Here is a 24,868-nt window from a genome sequence, read left to right as displayed (position 1 = left end):
GAAGCGGTACAGTGTATTCTAATCTCTGTGAGGTAGAATATGTTAATAGTAAAGTCTTAGAAGCGGTACAGTGTATTCTAATCTCTGTGAGGTAGAATATGTTAATAGTAAAGTCTTAGAAGCGGTACAGTGTATTCTAATCTCTGTGAGGTAGAATATGTTAATAGTAAAGTCTTAGAAGCGGTACAGTGTATTCTCATCTCTGTGAGGTAGAATATGTTAATAGTAAAGTCTTAGAAGCGGTGCAGTGTATTCTAATCTCTGTGAGGTAGAATATGTTAATAGTAAAGTCTTAGAAGCGGTACAGTGTATTCTAATCTCTGTGAGGTAGAATATGTTAATAGTAAAGTCTTAGAAGCGGTACAGTGTATTCTAATCTCTGTGAGGTAGAATATGTTAATAGTAAAGTCTTAGAAGCGGTACAGTGTATTCTAATCTCTGTGAGGTAGAATATGTTAATAGTAAAGTCTTAGAACAGTGTATTCTAATCTCTGGTACAGTGTATTCTAATCTCTGTGAGGTAGAATATGTTAATAGTAAAGTCTTAGAAGCGGTACAGTGTATTCTAATCTCTGTGAGGTAGAATATGTTAATAGTAAAGTCTTAGAAGCGGTACAGTGTATTCTAATCTCTGTGAGGTAGAATATGTTAATAGTAAAGTCTTAGAAGTGGTACAGTGTATTCTAATCTCTGTGAGGTAGAATATGTTAATAGTAAAGTCTTAGAAGCGGTACAGTGTATTCTAATCTCTGTGAGGTAGAATATGTTAATAGTAAAGTCTTAGAAGTGTATTCGGTACAGTGTATTCTAATCTCTGTGAGGTAGAATATGTTAATAGTAAAGTCTTAGAACTCTGTACAGTGTATTCTCATCTCTGTGAGGTATGTTAATAGTAAAGTCTTAGAAGCGGTACAGTGTATTCTCATCTCTGAAGAATATGTTAATAGTAAAGTCTTAGAAGCCTGTACAGTGTATTCTCATCTCTGTGAGGTAGAATATGTTAATAGTAAAGTCTTAGAAGCGGTACAGTGTATTCTAATCTCTGTGAGGTAGAATATGTTAATAGTAAAGTCTTAGAAGCGGTACAGTGTATTCTAATCTCTGTGAGGTAGAATATGTTAATAGTAAAGTCTTAGAAGCGGTACAGTGTATTCTAATCTCTGTGAGGTAGAATATGTTAATAGTAAAGTCTTAGAACCGGTACAGTGTATTCTAATCTCTGTGAGGTAGAATATGTTAATAGTAAAGTCTTAGAAGCGGTACAGTGTATTCTAATCTCTGTGAGGTAGAATATGTTAATAGTAAAGTCTTAGAAGCGGTACAGTGTATTCTAATCTCTGTGAGGTAGAATATGTTAATAGTAAAGTCTTAGAAGCGGTACAGTGTATTCTAATCTCTGTGAGGTAGAATATGTTAATAGTAAAGTCTTAGAAGCGGTACAGTGTATTCTAATCTCTGTGAGGTAGAATATGTTAATAGTAAAGTCTTAGAAGTGGTGCAGTGTATTCTAATCTCTGTGAGGTATAATATGTTAATAGTAAAGTCTTAGAAGCGGTACAGTGTATTCTAATCTCTGTGAGGTAGAATATGTTAATAGTAAAGTCTTAGAAGAGGTACAGTGTATTCTAATCTCTGTGAGGTAGAATATGTTAACAGCTGAACATGAACAACAGAAGTTACACATTCATAATGCATGCTTGTTGTGAAAAATAAAACATTTATTTATGTCGAGGTTAGAAAATATGAGGTTAGCTCAAAAACAGAAAAAGGGTTAGGTTTGCGTGACTGGCTTTGTTTTCAGAGTTGATCTTGAAGGAGCTAGCCATACTCCCTCTTGAACTGAGGAGAAGTTAGACACTCTGTACACAACCTGTGTCTGAAATTAACTCTATTGTTAGTCTAATTCTATTCTTGTTGTTTTTCTTTCCCAATGCATGAAAACAAATCATTTCTGTTTCCACTCAAGTACTTTTGTTTGACTGGACCTGTCTGGATCCAGATGGGTGGAGTTTGCACTTTTGGGACTAATTCCATGACTTCTATTGAGATAGGTAAAGCTCCATCAAATGCAACTGAAGTATTCGAAAGAAAACCAACGCTATTTAAACCCAGTTAGTTGATGATGTTGAAATGTGAACGGCTGTCAACTGAGGGCAAACTAATAACGCATTCAGTTTCCCTGAACGGCACACATAGTTCAGCCATCAAAAACATTCATAGTCATATAGCGTGTGGGAAAATTGAACAAAATGACAATGAAAAATGACAAAACATAGCCAAGAGTCACACAGTGCTGGACATCAACTTGAAAGAAGGACGAGAAGGATACTGTTCCCATCAAACATTCATTCCATAGTTTCACAGTCAATGAAGATGAAAGAGTCATTAAATGCCAAGTTTGAAAAATAAATGACTGTATTTACTTGAATAAATCGTTTTGACATATGGCAGCTTTTGGCTGTAAGCTTCATCTATAAACTCTACGGTGCCTTTATATCAGAGACCCTATGCTTCATCTATAAACTCTACCGTGCCTTTATATCAGAGACCCTACGCTTCATCTATAAACTCTACCGTGCCTTTATATCAGAGACCCTACTCTTCATCTATAAACTCTACCGTGCCTTTATATCAGAGATCCTATGCTTCATCTATAAACTCTACCGTGCCTTTATATCAGAGACCCTACGCTTCATCTATAAACTCTACCGTGCCTTTATATCAGAGACCCTATGCTTCATCTATAAACTCTACCGTGCCTTTATATCAGAGACCCTATGCTTCACTCACATGGCATCTCCTGCTTCTGTGTGAATCAATGGGGACCTCTAGTGGTGAGTGTAAATTACATACAGCATCTCCTTCTTAATAGATGGTATTTAGTAACTTCCCAATGAGATGGTATTTAGTACAGATCTCTGTGTCTTTTCCTTCTTAAAGAACATTCTAGAACATTCCTTAATGAGATGGTATTTACAGTATCTCCTTCTTAATGAGATGGTATTTAACAGTATTAATGAGATGGTATTTAGTACAGTATCTCCTTCTTAATGAGATGGTATTTAGTACAGTATATGAGATTCAGTATCTCTTCTTAATGAGATGGTATTTAGTACAGTATCTCCTTCTTAATGAGATGGTATTTAGTACAGTATCTCCTTCTTAATGAGATGGTATTTAGTACAGTATCTCCTTCTTAATGAGATGGTATTTAGTACAGTATCTCCTTCTTAATGAGATGGTATTTAGTACAGTATCTCCTTCTTAATGAGATGGTATTTAGTACAGTATCTCCTTCTTAATGAGATGGTATTTAGTACAGTATCTCCTTCTTAATGAGATGGTATTTAGTACAGTATTTCCTTCTTAATGAGATGGTATTTATTTAGATGTACAGTATCTCCTTCTTAATGAGATGGTATTTAGTACAGTCCTTCTTAATGAGATGGTATTTAGTACAGTATCTCCTTCTTAATGAGATGGTATTTAGTACAGTATCTCCTTCTTAATGAGATGGTATTTAGTACAGTATCTCCTTCTTAATGAGATGGTATTTAGTACAGTATCTCCTTCTTAATGAGATGGTATTTAGTACAGTATCTCCTTCTTAATGAGATGGTATTTAGTAATGAGATGGTATTTAGTACAGTATCTCCTTCTTAATGAGATGGTATTTAGTACAGTATCTCCTTCTTAATGAGATGGTATTTAGTACAGTATCTCCTTCTTAATGAGATGGTATTTAGTACAGTATCTCCTTCTTAATGAGATGGTATTTAGTACAGTATCTCCTTCTTAATGAGATGGTATTTAGTACAGTATCTCCTTCTTAATGAGATGGTATTTAGTACAGTATCTCCTTCTTAATGAGATGGTATTTAGTACAGTATCTCCTTCTTAATGAGATGGTATTTAGTACAGTATCTCCTTCTTAATGAGATGGTATTTAGTACAGTATCTCCTTCTTAATGAGATGGTATTTAGTACAGTATCTCCTTCTTAATGAGATGTTTTTATTGATATAAATTAGAATCATGTCATAAAATGCAAGTACAGACTTCCCTGTGGCTATCAGACTTGTGGCTATCAGACTTGTGGCTATCAGACGTGTGGCTATCAGACTTCCATGTGGCTATCAGACTTCCCTGTGGCTATCAGACTTCCCTGTGGCTATCAGACTTCCCTGTGGCTATCAGACTTCCCTGTGGCTTTCAGACTTGTGGCTATCAGACGTGTGGCTATCAGACTTCCCTGTGGCTATCAGACTTCCATGTGGCTATCAGACGTGTGGCTATCAGACTTCCATGTGGCTATCAGACTTCCCTGTGGCTATCAGACTTCCATGTGGCTATCAGACTTCCCTGTGGCTATCAGACTTCCATGTGGCTATCAGACTTCCCTGTGGCTATCAGACTTCCCTGTGGCTATCAGACTTCCCTGTGGCTATCAGACTTCCATGTGGCTATCAGACTTCCCTGTGGCTATCAGACTTCCCTGTGGCTATCAGACTTCCCTGTGGCTATCAGACTTCCCTGTGGCTATCAGACTTGTGGCTATCAGACGTCTGGCTATCAGACTTGTGGCTATCAGATTTGTGGCTATCGGACTAGAGAGATAAAAACAGAACAGAACTGCCGTCACGCAAAATCAAACACAGCACTGATTTACAATGATTCCCTACTACCAACAGCTAATCTAAAATATGAATTTAAAAGTCTATAAGATGAGTAGATTTGGTAGGAAGTAGAGAGTAGGGCATTGCAACAGAAAATGACAATGAGTGTTTCTTATTGGTCCCTCCCTTTTTCAGTATATATATTCAGATCAGGTGGCTAATGAACACGATCCAGTACTGTATAGTGAAATGGTAGACTGAGAGGAAGGTAGCTCAGTAAAAGTGATGGTAGTAGCAGTAGCAGTGGTAGTAGTAGTAGTAGTAGTAGTAGTTGTAGTAGTGGGTAGTAGTAGTAGTAGCAGTAGTAGTAATATTAGTGGGTAGTAGTAATAGTATTAGTAATATTAGTGGGTAGTAGTAGTAGTAGTAGTATTAGTAATATTAGTGGGTAATAGTAGTATAATTAGTAGTAGTAGTAGTAGCACCAGTATGATACACAGGCATCTTCTGGCTGCAGTGTTGTGTTACTGTCTTAGTCGTCCCCTCCATAGTGTTACATTGTTAATCGTCCCCTCCACAGATCTTCTTGAGACAGTCCCCATAGAAGTCAGATGTATCCGACTACAGACAGAAGAACACAACACAACCGTTCTGTCACACACCAGTGAGGACAAGCACACAAAACCTAACTAGTTCATGTGTAGTAGGAATACATTGTAATCTATGACAGGAAAAGGTGTGTACACATTTTTACGTGAACATTATAGACATTTAGCCGATGTTCTTATCCAGAGGGACTTACAATTAGTGTATTCATTCATCTTAAAGGGATACTTTAGGATTTTGGCAATGGGGCCCTTTTATCTACTTCCCCAAAGTCAGATGAACTCATGGGATACCATTTGTATGTCTCTGTGTCCAGTATGAAGGAAGATAGAGGTAGTGTCACGAGCCAATGCTAACTAGCGTTAGCGCAATGACTTGAAGTCTATGGGTATCTGCTAGCAGGGCTTCATTGTCAAAATCCCAAAGTATCCCTTTAAGACAGCTAGGTGAGACAACAACATATCACAGTTGTAGCAAGTATATTTTTGATCTGTGTTGCAGTTGACCATTAAAACCACAATCAGTATAGACACCCTTTAATTGAATAGAGTTCAATGCCTGTCGATGGGTGAGCATGTCAGGACATTGTTTATTGTTGTTTTTTAAAACTTTTATTTAACTGGGCAAGTCAGTTAAGAAACAAATTATTATTTACAATGACGGCCTACACCGGCCAAACCCGGACGACGCTGGGCCAATTGTGCGCCGCATTATGGGTCTCCAAATCACGGCCGGTTGTGATACAGCCTGGATTTGAACCGAGGTGTCTGTATTGACGCCTCAAGCACTGAGATGCAATGGACCTCACAGGAGAAATACTGTAGATACTTGAAAGGTAGCAGAGTTGAGGACAAGCTCAATTTAAATTTGAACTCCAACTCTGACCATGGTACCGATAAGTTATCTAATGGCCTTTTCACAGTCTCGTGCTAAGCCAATCCGTACCAACCTGTGCGGGCTTGGGGATTTCCTTTTTAGTTTGTCCTTTTTTAGACCGGTTCCAGGATCTATGGTGGAGGCGTAACCAGGACAGCTCAGTACAGTTTGGTTTGCCTTGACTTGGTTTGGCTCAGTAGTGTGAAAAGACCTTATCTCTATCTGGCTTAGGGTAGGGGTTAGGGTAGGGGTTAGGGTAGGGGTTAGGGTGAGGGTGAGAGTTGGGGTGAGGGTTAGGGTGAGGGTTAGGGTAGGGGTTAGGGTGAGGGTTAGGGTGAGGGTGAGAGTTAGGGTGAGGGTAAGGGTAGGGGTTAGGGTTAAGGTTAGTGTGAGGGTGAGGGTTAGGGTAGGGGTTAGGGTTAGGGTTAGTGTGAGGGTGAGAGTTAGGGTTAGAGTTAAGGTAAGGGTAAGGGCGAGGGCAAGGGTGAGGGTTAGGGTAGGAGTTAGGGTGAGGATTAGGGAGAGTGCTAGAGTGAGGGTTAGGGTTAGAGTGAGGGCTACCGTGAGGGTTAGGGTGAGGTTGAGGGTTAGGGTGAGGGCTAGCGTGGGGGTGAGGGTGAGGGTTAGGATGAGGGCTAGCGTGGGGGTTAGGGTGAGGGTGAAGGTTAGGGGCTGTAGTCTTACCTCGATGGCAGAGTGCAGAGAATAGCTATAAAGCTTCTTGAACTCTGCTCTGATGTCCAGCATGTCTATCTCTGACCGGCTGACCATGATACGGGTCAGGGTACACTCATCCGTTCCTCCGCCCTGAGACCATATTAAAAATAAAGTAAATAACATAGAAAATGTACGATTCTGACAGTGACATAACCACTGAAACTCTACCATGGAATTATCACCATTTCCTAACTTACAGTGACTATCGCACAACAATATGCTCATTGTATTTAACATAAAAATATACTGTCTGTACCTTCATGCCTTGATGCAGGCGTTCAGCTAGGTATGCTGGGACATTCTTCACACATTTCACTAGAGGAGAGAAGCAGCATGGTGGTGGTTATATATGGGTTAGGGTTAGGGTTATATATGGGTTAGGGTTAAATATGGGTTAGGGTTAGGGTTCTATATGGGTTAGGGTTATATATGGGTTAGGGCTAGAGTTATATATGGGCTATATATGGGGTAGGATTAGGGTTATATATGGGTAAGGGTTATATATGGGTTAGGGTTATATTTGGGTTAGGGTTATATATGGGTTAGGGTTATATATGTGTTAGGGTTATATATGGGTAAGGGTTATTTATGGGTTAGGCTTATATATTTTTTATTTATTTATTTTTTATTTCACCTTTATTTAACCAGGTAGGCAAGTTGAGAACAAGTTCTCATTTACAATTGCGACCTGGCCAAGATAAAGCAAAGCAGTTCGACAGATACAACGACACGGAGTTACACATGGAGTAAAACAAACATACAGTCAATAATACAGTATAAACAAGTCTATATACAATGTGAGCAAATTAGGTGAGAAGGGAGGTAAAGGCAAAAAGGCCATAGTGGCAAAGTAAATACAATATAGCAAGTAAAACACTGGAATGGTAGTTTTGCAATGGAAGAATGTGCAAAGTAGAAATAAAAATAATGGGGTGCAAAGGAGCAAAATAACTAAATAAATTAAATACAGTTGGGAAAGAGGTAGTTGTTTGGGCTAAATTATAGGTGGGCTATGTACAGGTGCAGTAATCTGTAAGATGCTCTGACAGTTGATGCTTAAAGCTAGTGAGGGAGATAAGTGTTTCCAGTTTCAGAGATTTTTGTAGTTTGTTCCAGTCATTGGCAGCAGAGAACTGGAAGGAGAGGCGGCCAAAGAAAGAATTGGTTTTGGGGGTGACTAGAGATATACCTGCTGGAGCGTGTGCTACAGGTGGGAGATGCTATGGTGACCAGCGAGCTGAGATAAGGGGGACTTTACCTAGCAGGGTCTTGTAGATGACATGGAGCCAGTGGGTCTGGCGACGAGTATGAAGCGAGGGCCAGCCAACGAGAGCGTACAGGTCGCAATGGTGGGTAGTATATGGGGCTTTGGTGACAAAACGGATTGCACTGTGATAGACTGCATCCAATTTGTTGAGTAGGGTATTGGAGGCTATTTTGTAAATGACATCGCCAAAGTCGAGGATTGGTAGGATGGTCAGTTTTACAAGGGTATGTTTGGCAGCATGAGTGAAGGATGCTTTGTTGCGAAATAGGAAGCCAATTCTAGATTTAACTTTGGATTGGAGATGTTTGATATGGGTCTGGAAGGAGAGTTTACAGTCTAACCAGACACCTAAGTATTTGTAGTTGTCCACGTATTCTAAGTCAGAGCCGTCCAGAGTAGTGATGTTGGACAGGCGGGTAGGTGCAGGTAGCGATCGGTTGAAGAGCATGCATTTAGTTTTACTTGTATTTAAGAGCAATTGGAGGCCACGGAAGGAGAGTTGTATGGCATTGAAGCTTGCCTGGAGGGTTGTTAACACAGTGTCCAAAGAAGGGCCGGAAGTATACAGAATGGTGTCGTCTGCGTAGAGGTGGATCAGGGACTCACCAGCAGCAAGAGCGACCTCATTGATGTATACAGAGAAGAGAGTCGGTCCAAGAATTGAACCCTGTGGCACCCCCATAGAGACTGCCAGAGGTCCGGACAGCAGACCCTCCGATTTGACACACTGAACTCTATCAGAGAAGTAGTTGGTGAACCAGGTGAGGCAATCATTTGAGAAACCAAGGCTGTCGAGTCTGCCGATGAGGATGTGGTGGTTGACAGAGTCGAAAGCCTTGGCCAGATCAATGAATACGGCTGCACAGTAATGTTTCTTATCGATGGCGGTTAAGATATCGTTTAGGACCTTGAGCGTGGCTGAGGTGCACCCATGACCAGCTCTGAAACCAGATTGCATAGCAGAGAAGGTATGGTGAGATTCGAAATGGTCGGTAATCTGTTTGTTGATTGGCTTTCGAAGACCTTAGAAAGGCATGGTAGGATAGCAGTCTATAGCAGTTTGGGTCAAGAGTGTCCCCCCCTTTGAAGAGGGGGATGACCGCAGCTGCTTTCCAATCTTTGGGAATCTCAGACGACACGAAAGAGAGGTTGAACAGGCTAGTAATAGGGGTGGCAACAATTTCGGCAGATAATTTTAGAAAGAAAGGGTCCAGATTGTCTAGCCCGGCTGATTTGTAGGGGTCCTGATTTTTCAGCTCTTTCAGAACATCAGCTGAATGGATTTGGGAGAAGGAGAAATGGGGAAGGCTTGGGCGAGTTGCTGTTGGGGGTGCAGTGCTGTTGACCGGGGTAGGAGTAGCCAGGTGGAAAGCATGGCCAGCCGTAGAAAAATGCTTATTGAAATTCTCAATTATGGTGGATTTAGCAGTGGTGACAGTGTATCCTATCTTCAGTGCAGTGGGCAGCTGGGAGGAGGTGTTCTTATTCTCCATGGACTTTACAGTGTCCCAGAACTTTTTTGAGTTAGTGTTGCAGGAAGCAAATTTCTGCTTGAAAAAGCTAGCCTTGGCTTTTCTAACTGCCTGTTTATAACGGTTTCTAGCTTCCCTGAACAGCTGCATATCACGGGGGCTGTTCGATGCTAATGCAGAACGCCATGGGATGTTTTTGTGTTGGTTAAGGGCAGTCAGGTCTGGGGAGAACCAAGGGCTATATCTGTTCCTGGTTCTACATTTCTTGAATGGGGCATGTTTATTTAAGATGGTTAGGAAGGCATTTTAAAAAAATATCCAGGCATCCTCTACTGACGGGATGAGATCAATATCCTTCCAGGATACCCCGGCCATGTCGATTAGAAAGGCCTGCTCGCTGAAGTGTTTCAGGGAGCGTTTTACAGTGATGGGTGGAGGTCGTTTGACCGCTGACCCATTACGGATGCAGGCAATGAGGCAGTGATCGCTGAGATCTTGGTTGAAGACATCAGAGGTGTATTTAGAGGGAAGTTGGTTAGGATGATATCTATGAGGGTGCCCGTGTTTAAAGGCTTTGGGGGGGTACCTGGTAGGTTCATTGATAATTTGAGTGAGATTGAGGGCATCAAGTTTAGATTGTAGGATGGCTGGGGTGTTAAGCATGTTCCAGTTTAGGTCACCTAGCAGCACGAGCTCTGAAGATAGATGGGGGCAATCAGTTCACATATGGTGTCCAGAGCACAGCTGGGGGCAGAGGGTGGTCTATAGCAGGCGGCAACGGTGAGAGACTTGTTTTTAGAGAGGTGGATTTTTAAAAGTAGAAGTTCAAATTGTTTGGGTACAGACCTAGATAGTAGGACAGAACTCTGCAGGCTATCTTTGCAGTAGATTGCAACACCGCCCCCTTTGGCAGTTCTATCTTGTCTGAAAATGTTGTAATTTGGAATTAAAATTTCAGAAATGTTGGTGGTCTTCCTAAGCCAGGATTCAGACACAGCTAGAACATCCGGGTTGGCAGAGTGTGCTAAAGCAGTGAATAGAACAAACTTAGGGAGGAGGCTTCTAATGTTAACATGCATGAAACCAAGGCTATTACGGTTACAGAAGTCATCAAAAGAGAGCGCCTGGGGAATAGGAGTGGAGCTAGGCACTGCAGGGCCTCGATTTACCTCTACATCGCCAGAGGAACATAGGAGGAGAAGAATAAGGGTACGGGTAAAAGCAATAAGAATTGGTCGTCTAGAATGTCTGGAACAGAGAGTAAAAGGAGGTTTCTGGGGGCGATAAAATAGCATCAAGGTATAATGTACAGACAAAGGTATGGTAGGATGTGAATACAGTGGAGGTAAACCTAGGTATTGAGTGATGAAGAGAGAGATATTGTCTCTAGAAACATAATTGAAACCAGGAGATGTCATTGCATGTGTGGGTGGTGGAACTAATAAATTGGATAAGGTATAGTGAGCAGGACTAGAGGCTCTACAGTGAAATAAGCCAATAAACACTAACCAGAACAGCAATGGACAAGACATATTGACATTAAGGAGAGGCATCCTTAGTCGAGTGATCGAAAGAGTCCAGTGAGTGGAGTGGTTGGTTTGGGGGTCACGGCGATTTAGACAGCTAGCCAGGACATCAGTAGCAAGCTAGCATAGGATGGAGGTCTGTTGTTAGCCACCTCTTGTGTTCCGTCAGTAGATTAGTGGGGTTCCGTGTGGTAGAGGGGATTAGTCCAAATCACACAACAACAAAAACAATTAAAACAATAGATATAGTTGTAGAGGCCCAAGAAGAAACATAATAATAATCAAAATAAATAAATTGTCCGATTGTCTATTCTGAGAGCAGCCGGTAAGACAGCTAACGGTTAGCAGGCCGCAGATGGGCGTTCAGGTAACGTCGCGACGGAGGAGCCAGCCGGATCTCCTTCGGGTAGATAACGTCGGCAGTCCAGTTGTGAAGGCCCGGTGGGGCTCCGCGTAGGCGGTAAAACGGGTCCGGATAGGTGACTGCAGCCCAGGAGTGATTGACGGAGCTCAGGAGTGATTGACGGAGCTGGCTAGCTCCGGAGTAATTGATGTTTGCTCCGGAATCAACGAGGGTTAGGGTTAGGGTTATATATGTGTTAGAGTTATATATGGGTAAGGGTTATTTATGGGTTAGGGTTATATATGGGTTAGGGTTATATTTGGGTCAGGGTTATTTGGGTTAGGGTTATATATGGGTTAGGGTTATATATGGGTTAGGGCTAGGGTTATGTATCGGCTATATATAGGGTAGGATTAGGGTTAAATATGTGTTAGGGTTAGGGTTATATATGGGTTAGGGTTATATATGGGTTGGGGTTATATATGGGTTAGGGTTATATATGTGTTAGGGTTATATATGGGCAAGGGTTATATATGGGTTAGGGTTATATATGTGTTAGGGTTATATATGGTTAAGGGTTATTTATGGGTTAGGGTTATATATGGGTTAGGGTTATATTTGGTTCAGGGTTATATGGGTTAGGGTTAAATATGTGTTAGGGTTATATATGGGTTAGGGCTAGGGTTATATATGAGCTATATATGGCGTAGGATTAGGGTTAAATATGGGTTAGGGTTAGGGTTATATATGGGTTAAGGTTATATATGGGTTAGGGTTAGGGTTATATATGGGTTAGGGTTATATATGTGTTAGGGTTCTATATAGGTTAGGGTTATATATGGGTTAGGGGGTTATATATGGGTTAGGGTTAGGGTTATATATGGGTTAGGGTTATATATGGGTTAGGGTTATATATTTAGGCTATATTAGGGTAGGGTTATTAGGGTTAGGTTAATATGGGTTAGGGTTATATATGGGTTAGGGTTCTATATGGGTTAGGGTTATATGGGTTATTACTGGTGGGTTGGGGATTATATATGGGTTAGGGTTATATATGTTTAGGGTTATATAGGGTTATATATGGGTTATATATGTTTTGGGTTATATATGGTTAACTTATTTATGGTTAGGGTTATTGTATATAGGGTTATATTTAGGGTCTTTATTTGACTTGGGTTATATATGGTTAAACAATATATGAAAATAATGGGCTAGGGTTATATATGGGCTGTGATTGAGGGAATAGAATTAGTTAAATATGGGTTAGGGTTAGGGTTAAATATGTGATTAGGGTTAGGTTATAAATGGGTTAGGGTTAAATATGTGTTAGGGTTATATATGGGTTAGGGCTAGGGTTATATATGAGCTATATTGGCGTAGGATTAGGGTTAAATATGGGTTAGGGTTAGGGTTATATAGGGTTAAGGTTATATATGGGTTAGGGTTAGGGTTATATATGGCCCCCAGGGTTATATATGTGTTATTGATATATGTGTTAGGGTTCTATATGGGTTAGGGAATATATGCTGTGATTGGCAGTTTATATATGGGTTAGGGTAGAATATGGCTAGGGTTCTATTGGGTTAGGGTTCTATATGGGTTAGGGTTATATATGGGTTCGGGTTCTATATGGGTTAGGATATATGGGTTAGGGTTAGGGTTCTATATGGGTTAGGGTTATATATGGGTTAGGGTTATATATGGGTTAGGGTTAGGGTTCTATATGGGTTAGGGTTATATATGTGTTAGGGTTATATATGGGTTAGGGTTCTATATGGGTTAGGGTTATATATGGGTTAGGGTTACTGGTGGTGGTTATTTGGGATGATAAAAGTAGTAGTCCAATTTATGCAAATAGTCCTTGTAATGTTTTGCTTAACTTAACTGCCTTTGGTAGGCCGTCATTGTAAATAAGAATTTGTTCTTAACTGACTTGCCTAGTTAAATAAAGGTTAAACAAAAGAAAATAAAATGAATAAAAGAAAACACATAATAACACAGCTGTGATTGAGCAGTAGTTTACCAATGGCCCCCAGTAGAATACAGTTGTGATTGAGCAGTAGTTTACAAATGGCCCCCAGTAGAATACAGTTGTGATTGAGCAGTAGTTTACAAATGGCCCCCAGTAGAATACAGCTATGATTGAGCAGTAGTTTACCAATGGCCCCCAGTAGAATACAGCTGTATTGAGCAGTGTTTCAAATGGCCCCAGACAGCTATGATTGAGCAGTAGTTTACCAATGGCCCCCAGTAGAATAAATTGAGCAGTAATTTAAATGGCCCCCAGTATAAATGTAATTATACAGTATTATAAATGGCCCCCATTATAAATTGTGATTGAGCATGGTATTATAAATGGCCCCCAGTAGAATACAGCTGTGATTGAGCAGTAGTTTACCAATGGCCCCCAGTAGAATACAGCTGTGATTGAGCAGTAAATGGCACCCAGTAGAATACAGCTGTGATTGATAAGTAGTTTACCAAGTAAATACAGCTGTGATTGATGTTAGTAGATAACCAATGGCCCCCAGTAGAAGACAGCTGTGATTGAGCAGTAGTTTAAAGTAGAATAGGGTAGCATAGTGGATAAATTGGACTAGTGACCGAAAGGTATGAGCTGACAAGGTATAAATGTCATTATAAATCTGCCCCCTGAACGAGGCAGTTAACCCCACTGTTCCTAGACCGTCATTGAAAATAAGAATGTGTTCTTAACTGACTTGCCTAGTTAAATGAAGGTTAAAAAAAAATTAAAATACCAATGGCCACCAGTAGCTCCTCTAGATCCCCAGACATCTATCCCTAAATGCTCTCCTGCAGACTCTTATACTGATGTTCTTGTATTCCACCAGAGCTATAAAAAAACATGACATCACAGGTCAGACATAAGATAACAAATGGTGTTATAAATGTTATTATATGAGGTCATTATAAACTTTGTCTGAGTTGAAATGTATGCTTCTCTGACACAGGATGTCGATGAACTTGGTATTATAAATGTCCCCCACTTATTCTCCCCGGTGGTAAAGAGTCTGACGGAGGGAATAAAGACATATTTATTTGACATGTGTTTATAGAGATGGAAATGGTGTTATAAATGTAATTATAAATGGTATTATAAATGTCATTATAAATGTCATTATAAATGGTATTATAAATGTCATTATAAATGTCATTATAAATGTCATTATAAATGTCATTATAAATGTCATTATAAATGTCATTATACATGTCATTATAAATGTCATTATACATGTCATTATAAATGGTATTATAAATGGTATTATTAATGGTATTATAAATGTTATTATAAATGTCATTATAAATGTCATTATAAATGTCATTATACATGTCATTATAAATGTCATTATACATGTCATTATAAATGGTATTATAAATGGTGTTATTAATGGTATTATAAATGTTATTATAAATGTCATTATAATTATTTTCCTCTCCTATCATTGCTATGCAGACGACACACAATTAATCTTCTCCTTTCCCCCTTCTGATGACCAGGTGGCGAATCGCATCTCTGCATGTCTGGCAGACATATCAGTGTGGATGACGGATCACCACCTCAAGCTGAACCTCGGCAAGACGGAGCTCCTCTTCCTCCCAGGGAAAGGACTGCCCGTTCCATGATCTCGCCATCACGGTTGACAACTCCATTGTGTCCTCCTCCCAGAGCGCTAAGAACCTTGGCGTGATCCTGGACAACACCCTGTCGTTCTCAACTAACATCAAGGCGGTGGCCCGTTCCTGTAGGTTCATGCTCTACAACATCCGCAGAGTACGACCCTGCCTCACACAGGAAGCGGCGCAGGTCCTAATCCAGGCACTTGTCATCTCCCGTCTGGATTACTGCAACTCGCTGTTGGCTGGGCTCCCTGCCTGTGCCATTAAACCCCTACAACTCATCCAGAACGCCGCAGCCCGTCTGGTGTTCAACCTTCCCAAGTTCTCTCACGTCACCCCGCTCCTCCGCTCTCTCCACTGGCTTCCAGTTGAAGCTCGCATCCGCTACAAGACCATGGTGCTTGCCTACGGAGCTGTGAGGGGAACGGCACCTCAGTACCTCCAGGCTCTGATCAGGCCCTACACCCAAACAAGGGCACTGCGTTCATCCACCTCTGGCCTGCTCGCCTCCCTACCACTGAGGAAGTACAGTTCCAGCTCAGCCCAGTCAAAACTGTTCGCTGCTCTGGCCCCCAATGGTGGAACAAACTCCCTCACGACGCCAGGACAGCGGAGTCAATCACCACCTTCCGGAGACACCTGAAACCCCACCTCTTTAAGGAATACCTAGGATAGGATAAGTAATCCTTCTCACCCCCCTAAAAGATTTAGATGCACTATTGTAAAGTGGCTGTTCCACTGGATGTCATAAGGTGAATGCACCAATTTGTAAGTCGCTCTGGATAAGAGCGTCTGCTAAATGACTTAAATGTAAATGTAAATGTAAAATGTATAAATGTTATTATAAATGTTATTATAAATTTTATTATAAATGGTATTATAAATGTTATTATAAATGTTATTATACATGTCATTATAAATGTTATTATAAATTGTATTATAAATGGTATAAATGGTATATAAATGTGTTATAAATGGTGTTATAAATGTTTATAAATATATAAATGGTATTATAAATGGTATTATAAATGGTGTTATAAATGTTATTATACATGTCATTATAAATGGTATGATAACTGTTATTATAAATGTCATTATAAATGGTATTATAAATGTTATTATAAATTGTATTATAAATGGTATTATAAATGTCATTATAAATGGTATTATAAATTGTATTATAAATGGTGTTATAAATGGTATTATAAATTGTATTATAAATGGTGTTATAAATGGTGTTATGAATGTTATTATAAATTGTATTATAAATGTCATTATAAATGGTATGATAAATGTCATTTTAAATGTCATTATACATGGTATTATAAATGTTATTATAAATGTCATTATACATGTCATTATAAATGGTATTATAAATGGTATTATAAATGGTATTATAAATGGTATTATAAATGGTGTTATTAATGGTATTATAAATGGTATTATAAATGGTATTATAAATGTCATTATAAATGTCATTATAAATGTTGCGACCTAATAACTGTGTCATAACACCTGAGAAACATCAACTCACAGTACCTAGTGGTCCTTCTGTGGCTCAGTTGGTAGAGCATGGCGCTTGTAACGCCAGGGTAGTGGGTTCGATTCCTGGGACCACCCATACGTAGAATGTATGCACACATGACTGTAAGTCGCTTTGGATAAAAGCGTCAGCTAAATGGCATATATTATTATTATTATTATTATTATTATTACCTTAGCATCCTCTTTGGCCTTGGCTGCATCCACTTGTGTGTTTTCATCCCGCTTGCCCTTAGTTTAGAGACAAACCATATTGAGAGATTTATAACAGGCCCATTTTATAGACAACAACAGCAACTACAGATCCTACGTTTTGATTGGGCTCACAATACCTCGGCCAGAATGAGAATAGCTTGAGCAAATTCTCCAGAAGTCTCATTCTTCAGGTCCAAGGTCAACTTCTTCTCAGTTTCTATGAAATAAAATCTGTTGCAATGTAAACCTGTCTCCTTGTCAACTATCAAATCATCTTAGCATCATCTGATGATGTCATCTCCGTCCAGGTACTGAATTGATTGGTTGAAACACACAACTGAGCCTAGCAATGATTACACTGATCAATTCTTACGTTTTAAATAGCAATCAGAAATCTCTTTCATTTGTTTGTTGGATCTTGTGGCGAAGATTTCTATCAAGACACTGTCTTTAGTCCCAACTCCCTGCAACACATTAGTCTGGTGTTAGTGTTGAGTACAAATTAAGTTAAATAAAGAAATTATTTGTTTAGGGAGGCAATAAAAACATGAAAAACGTCACCTTCATGGCCTTGGTGACTTCCTGGCAGTCATAGATGGCAGGGGGCGTGACCAGCGCGACCAGCAGGTCCTCAAAGTGACCATGGTTGTCCCCTTCTAAGTCCTCCACCAAAGTCTACAGGAAGACAGGTAGACAAGTTCACACACACAGAGAAAGAGAGAGAGAGAGAGAGAGAGAGAGAGAGAGAGATAAATAGAGAGAAATAGAGAGAGATAGGGGGGAGAAATAGAGAGAGAACGAGAGGGAGAACGAGAGAGAGGGAGAAATAGAGAGACAACGAGAGAGAGAAAGAGAGAGAGGGAGAAATAGAGAGAGAACGAGAGAGAGAAATAGAGAGAGAACGAGAGAGAGAACGAGAGAGAGAGAGAGAGAGAGAGAGAGAGAGAGAGAGAGAGAGAGAGAGAGAGTTTTAACCCTGGTAGAAAGAGTTGAGTTCTTACCTTGCCAGGGGCTTCTTCTTGGTAAGCTTTACAGATGAGCTGACGTTGACCACTACTCCTCTGAGTTAGAACATCTATTAAGGTCTTCTCGTTTGTACCTGCAGACAAATCCCAACAAGGCTGGTTGGCTATACAATAGAACCAATCTACACCGCCACGAATTAGGGAGAATTAAGAAGTACTAAAACAGGCCAGTATTTGAGAAATCTAAAACAGGTCAGTATTTGAGAGATCTAAAACAGGCCAGCATTTGAACCCAGGTCTGTTCTAGAAGAGGCCAGTATTTGAACCCAGGTCTGTTCTAGAAGGGGCCAGTATTTGAACCCAGGTCTGTTCTAGAAGGGGCCAGTGTTTGAACCCAGGTCTGTTCTAGAAGGGGCCAGTATTTGAACCCAGGTCTATTCTAGAAGGGGCCAGTATTTGAATCCAGGTCTGTTCTAGAAGGGGCCAGTATTTGAACCCAGGTCTGTTCTAGAAGGGGCCAGTATTTGAACCCAGGTCTGTTCTAGAAGGGGCCAGTATTTGAACCCAGGTCTGTTCTAGAAGGGGCCAGTATTTGAACCCAGGTCTGTTCTAGAAGGGGCCAGTATTTGAACCCAGGTCTGTTCTAGAAGGGACCAGTATTTGAACCCAGGTCTATTCTAGAAGGGACCAGTATTTGAACCCAGGTCTGTTCTAGAAGGGACCAGTATTTGAACCCAGGTCTGTTCTAGAAGGGGCCAGTATTTGAACCCAGGTCTGTTCTAGAAGGGACCAGTATTTGAACCCAGGTCTGTTCTAGAAGGGACCAGTATTTGAACCCTGGTCTGTTATAGAAGGGGCCAGTATTTGAATCCAGGTCTATTCTAGAAGGGGCCAGTATTTGAATCCAGGTCTGTTCTAGAAGGGGCCAGTATTTGAAGGGGCCAGTATTTGAACCCAGGTCTGTTCTAGAAGGGGCCAGTATTTGAACCCAGGTCTGTTCTAGAAGGGGCCAGTATTTGAACCCAGGTCTGTTCTAGAAGAGGCCAGTATTTGAACCCAGGTCTGTTCTAGAAGGGGCCAGTATTTGAACCCAGGTCTGTTCTAGAAGGGACCAGTATTTGAACCCAGGTCTGTTCTAGAAGGGACCAGTATTTGAACCCAGGTCTGTTCTAGAAGGGACCAGTATTTGAACCCAGGTCTGTTCTAGAAGGGGCCAGTATTTGAACCCAGGTCTGTTCTAGAAGGGGCCAGTATTTGAACCCAGGTCTGTTCTAGAAGGGACCAGTATTTGAACCCAGGTCTGTTCTAGAAGGGACCAGTATTTGAACCCAGGTCTGTTATAGAAGGGGCCAGTATTTGAACCCAGGTCTGTTCTAGAAGGGGCCAGTATTTGAATCCAGGTCTGTTCTAGAAGGGGCCAGTATTTGAACCCATGTCTATTCTAGAAGGGACCAGTATTTGAACCCTGTTCTAGGTCTGTTCTAGAAGGGGCCAGTATTTGAACCCAGGTCTGTTATAGAAGGGGCCAGTATTTGAACCCAGGTCTGTTCTAGAAGGGGCCAGTATTTGAATCCAGGTCTGTTCTAGAAGGGGCCAGTATTTGAACCCATGTCTATTCTAGAAGGGACCAGTATTTGAACCCAGGTCTGTTCTAGAAGGGACCAGTATTTGAACCCAGGTCTATTCTAGAAGGGGCCAGTATTTGAACCCAGGTCTGTTCTAGAAGGGACCAGTATTTGAACCGAGGTCTGTTCTAGAAGGGACCAGTATTTGAACCCAGGTCTGTTCTAGAAGGGACCAGTATTCTTTACCTAGTCCCTTCATGGCCTTTCTGAGACTGTTCTAGAAGGGGCCAGTATTCTTTACCTAGTCCCTTCATGGCCTTTCTGAGAGCCACAGAGTCATCCTTTGCGTTGAAATCTGCCTTGGGCTTGATGCTCCCTCTCTCCCCGGTCTGCACACAAAATAAACCAGTTTATATTCAAATTTCACAAATGAAAACAATGTCACATTCGACTTCTATCAACGTGAGAACTAGTAAAACTCTGCATTAGGTTGGGGAGTCCATGAGACCTTCCAGGTCATTCAATAGTCCAGCGATACAGACACACAAACCGTGAGTCACAGGTTTGTGCTATTGTTAGCTTCAGGTTGTTTTATGCCTATTAAAACTGAGGTGGCCTATCCCTCGGCTACTATATACACAAGAGTGTTCAAAACATTAGGATCACCTTTCTAATGTTAGAGCTGCAACCCTTTTTGCCCTCAGAACAGCCTCAGTGTCAAAATAACTTCCACAGGGATACTGGCCCATGTTGACCTCAATGCTCAACAGTTGTGTCCAGTTGGCTGGATGTCCTTTGGGTGGTGGACACAGGAAACTGTTGCGCGTGGAAAAAAGTCAGCAGTGTTGCAGTTTTTTGACACATACGATCCTGTGTGTCTGGCACCTACTTCCCAATTCAAAGGCACTTCAATATTTTGTCTTGCCCTTTCACCCTCTGAATGGCAACACAGCCTCTGAATGGCAACACACCCTCTGAATGGCAACACACCGCCTGAATGGCAACACACCCTCGGAATGGCAACACACCCTCGGAATGGCAACACACCCTCGGAATGGCAACACACCCTCGGAATGGCAACACACCCTCTGAATGGCAACACACCCTCTGAATGGCAACACACCCTCTGAATAGCAACACACCCTCGGAATGGCAACACACCCCTCGGAATGGCAACACACCTCGGAATGGCAACACACCCTCTGAATGGCAACACACCCTCTGAATGGCAACACACCCTCTGAATGGCAACACCCTCGGAATGGCAACACACCCTCTGAATGGCACACACCCTCTGAATGGCAACACACCCTCTGAATGGCAACACACCCTCGGAATGGCAACACACCCTCGGAATGGCAACACACCCTCTGAATGGCAACACACCCTCTGAATGGCAACACACCCTCGGAATGGCAACACACCCTCGAATGGCAACACACCCTCTGAATGGCAACACACCCTCGGAATGGCAACACACCCTCGGAATGGCAACACACCCTCTGAATGGCAACACACCCTCGGAATGGCAACACACCCTCTGAATGGCAACACACCCTCTGAATGGCAACACACCCTCTGAATGGCAACACACCCTCGGAATGGCAACACACCCTCTGAATGGCAACACACCCTCTGAATGGCAACACACCCTCTGAATGGCAACACACCCTCTGAATGGCAACACACCCTCTGAATGGCAACACACCCTCGGAATGGCAACACACCCTCTGAATGGCAACACACCCTCGGAATGGCAACACACCCTCGGAATGGCAACACACCCTCGGAATGGCAACACACCCTCTGAATGGCAACACACCCTCGGAATGGCAACACACCCTCGGAATGGCAACACACCCTCGGAATGGCAACACACCCTCGGAATGGCAACACACCCTCGGAATGGCAACACACCCTCTGAATGGCAACACACCCTCTGAACGGCAACACACCCTCTGAATGGCAACACATACACAATTGTCTCAAGGCTTTAAAAAAACTTTTAACCTTTAACCTGTCTGCTCCCCTTCATCTACACTGATTGAAGTGGATTGAACAAGTGACATCAATAAGGGACCATATCTTTCACCTGGATTCACCTGGTCTGTCTGCGTCATGGAAAGAGCAGGTGTTCCTAATGTTTTGTCCGCTCAGTGTAGATTTTTTTTTTGTTTTATGCTTTATACAAAGTTATCTTAAAAGTTATCCGAAAGGTAATTCATATGAATTGCCTATTTTATTGTCAACGCATGCATCACACTAGTGATCTTACCCATAAAGTTGCCATTTCAATGGTGATGTGGACGAGTGACGTCTGTATCTGGTGAGATAAAGGCATTGTTACGAAATAGGCCACTTCTCTCACCATATTACAGTTTTAAAAAGTGATAGAGCACAGTAGTCTAAAACACCAAAAGTTAACGGGGAAAAATACAATAGAATACAATAAAATACAGTAAAATACAGTAAAATACAATAGAATACAATAAAATACAGTAAAATACAATATAATACAATAACATACAGTAAAATACAATAGAATACAATAAAATACAATAGAATACAATATAATACAGTAAAATACAATAGAATACAATAGAATACAGTAAAATACAATAGAATACAATAAAATACAGTAAAATACAATAGAATACAATAAAATACAGTAAAATACAATAGAATACAATAAAATACAATAAAATATAGTAAAATACAATATAATACAATAGAATATAGTATACAATAGAATACAATATAATACAATAGAATACAATAGTATACAATAGAATACAATACAATACAGTAAAATACAATACAATACAATAAAATACAATAGAATGCAATAGAATACAATAGAATACAATAGAATACAATAAAATACAATAGAATACAATAAAATACAATAGAATACAATAGAATACAATAAAATACAGTAAAATACAATAGAATACAATAGAATACAATAGTATACAATAGAATACAATAAAATACAGTAAAATACAATAGAATACAATAAAATACAATAGAATACAATAAAATACAATAGAATACAATAGCATACAATAGAATACAATAAAATACAATAGAATACAATAGAATACAATAGAATACAATAAAATACAATAGAATACAATAGAATACTATCAAATACAAATAGAATACATTTGAATTCGTCAGAGCAACGTCAAAAAGAACCAGAGATCAAAAACGGTAGTCAGCAGTCGAGTCGATCTCAGTATAAAGTACAGGCAAGATCAATCACATCACATTTTCATTTCATTTTCAACAGCGAGGAAAATCACTTCTAACGAACTTCAATACACAGCATTCGTCTAAGTCCTATTCGTAAGACCAAACAACCTCGCAAAAATAAATGTATTCTAGTGATTCTTACCTGAAGTTTAGCTACCACTCAACACAATAGTCAACAGCAGAAATCTTCCACGGAGTACCACACCTTTACCTGAGCGGAGGTGTAGCCTCCCGGTGCTTCCCATTGAGGAAATGATGTCATCCCCCATGGAGAACAAAAGACGACCTTTTGAACAGGCCCACGTTTGATACATTCCATAGATTACAGCTCTTCTCTATCAAGTATGACTCTGCTGATTCACTTTGGATCAAATCGTCAAAATGCTGATTTAAAATGTTGAATAGTATTGGTACCATGTCAGGAGTGCAATTCTAGAACACTGTTACCCTGTATATGAATCTAGAACACTGTTACCCTGTATATGAATCTAGAACACTGTTACCCTGTTTATTAATCTAGAACACTGTTACCCTGTATATTAATCTAGAACACTGTTACCCTGTATATGAATCTAGAACGCTGTTACCCTGTTTATTAATCTAGAACACTGTTACCCTGTATATTAATCTAGAACACTGTTACCCTGTATATTAATCTAGAACACTGTTACCCTGTATATGAATCTAGAACGCTGTTACCCCGTTTATTAATCTAGAACACTGTTACCCTGTATATGAATCTAGAACGCTGTTACCCCTTTTATTAATCTAGATCACTGTTACCCTGTATATTAATCTAGAACACTGTTACCCTGTATATTAATCTAGAACACTGTTACCCTGTATATGAATCTAGAACGCTGTTACCCCGTTTATTAATCTAGAACACTGTTACCCTGTATATTAATCTAGAACACTGTTACCCTGTATATTAATCTAGAACACTGTTACCCTGTATATGAATCTAGAACGCTGTTACCCCGTTTATTAATCTAGAACACTGTTACCCTGTATATTAATCTAGAACACTGTTACCCTGTATATTAATCTAGAACACTGTTACCCTGTATATTAATCTAGAACGCTGTTACCCCGTTTATTAATCTAGAACACTGTTACCCTGTATATGAATCTAGAACGCTGTTACCCCGTTTATTAATCTAGAACACTGTTACCCTGTATATGAATCTAGAACGCTGTTACCCCGTTTATTAATCTAGAACACTGTTACCCTGTATATGAATCTAGAACGCTGTTACCCTGTATATTAGTCTAGAACACTGTTACCCCGTTTATTAATCTAGAACACTGTTACCCTGTATATGAATCTAGAACGCTGTTACCCCGTTTATTAATCTAGAACACTGTTACCCTGTATATGAATCTAGAACGCTGTTACCCCGTTTATTAATCTAGAACACTGTTACCCTGTATATGAATCTAGAACACTGTTACCCTGTATATGAATCTAGAACACTGTTACCCTGTATATGAATCTAGAACGCTGTTACCCCTTTTATTAATCTAGAACACTGTTACCCTGTATATTCATCTAGAACACTGTTAGCCTGTATATTAATCTAGAACACTGTTAGCCTGTATATTAATCTAGAACACTGTTAGCCTGTATATTAATCTAGAACTCTGTTAGCTTTATATTAATCTAGAACACTGTTACCCTGTAGATTAATCTAGAACTCTGTTACCCTGTATATTAATCTAGAACACTGTTACCCTGTATATTAATCTAGAACACTGTTACCCTGTATATTAATCTAGAACACTGTTACCCTGTATATTAATCTAGAACATTGTTACCCTGTATATTAATCTAGAACTCTGTTAGCCTGTATATTAATCTAGAACTCTGTTAGCTTGTATATTAATCTAGAACACTGTTACCCTGTATATTAATCTAGAACACTGTTACCCTGTATATTAGTCTAGAACACTGTTACCCTGTATATTAATCTAGAACACTGTTACCCTGTATATTAATCTAGAACACTGTTACCCTGTATATTAATCTAGAACGCTGTTACCCTGTATATTAATCTAGAACTCTGTTAGCCTGTATATTAATCTAGAACTCTGTTAGCTTGTTTATTAATCTAGAACATTGTTACCCTGTATATTAATCTAGTACTCTGTTAGCCTGTATATTAATCTAGAACTCTGTTAGCTTGTATATTAATCTAGAACTCTGTTACCCTGTATATTAATCTAGAACACTGTTACCCTGTATATTAGTCTAGAACACTGTTACCCTGTATATTAATCTAGAA

The 24,868-nt window shown here is 40.1% G+C and overlaps 1 pseudogene; it reads right to left on the bottom strand.

Annotated features, from left to right (window-relative positions):
* Positions 1–5,087: 5,087 nt before the first annotated feature.
* Positions 5,088–22,840, bottom strand: LOC118379039 (annexin A3-like; annotated as a pseudogene).
* Between the last annotated feature and the right edge of the window lie 2,028 nt (positions 22,841–24,868).

Source organism: Oncorhynchus keta, chromosome 25, assembly GCF_023373465.1.
Source record: "Oncorhynchus keta strain PuntledgeMale-10-30-2019 chromosome 25, Oket_V2, whole genome shotgun sequence".
NCBI lineage: Eukaryota > Metazoa > Chordata > Actinopteri > Salmoniformes > Salmonidae > Oncorhynchus > Oncorhynchus keta.
The sequence above is the reverse complement of the archived record's forward strand: the minus strand, read 5'-3'. Positions and strand labels throughout refer to the sequence as shown.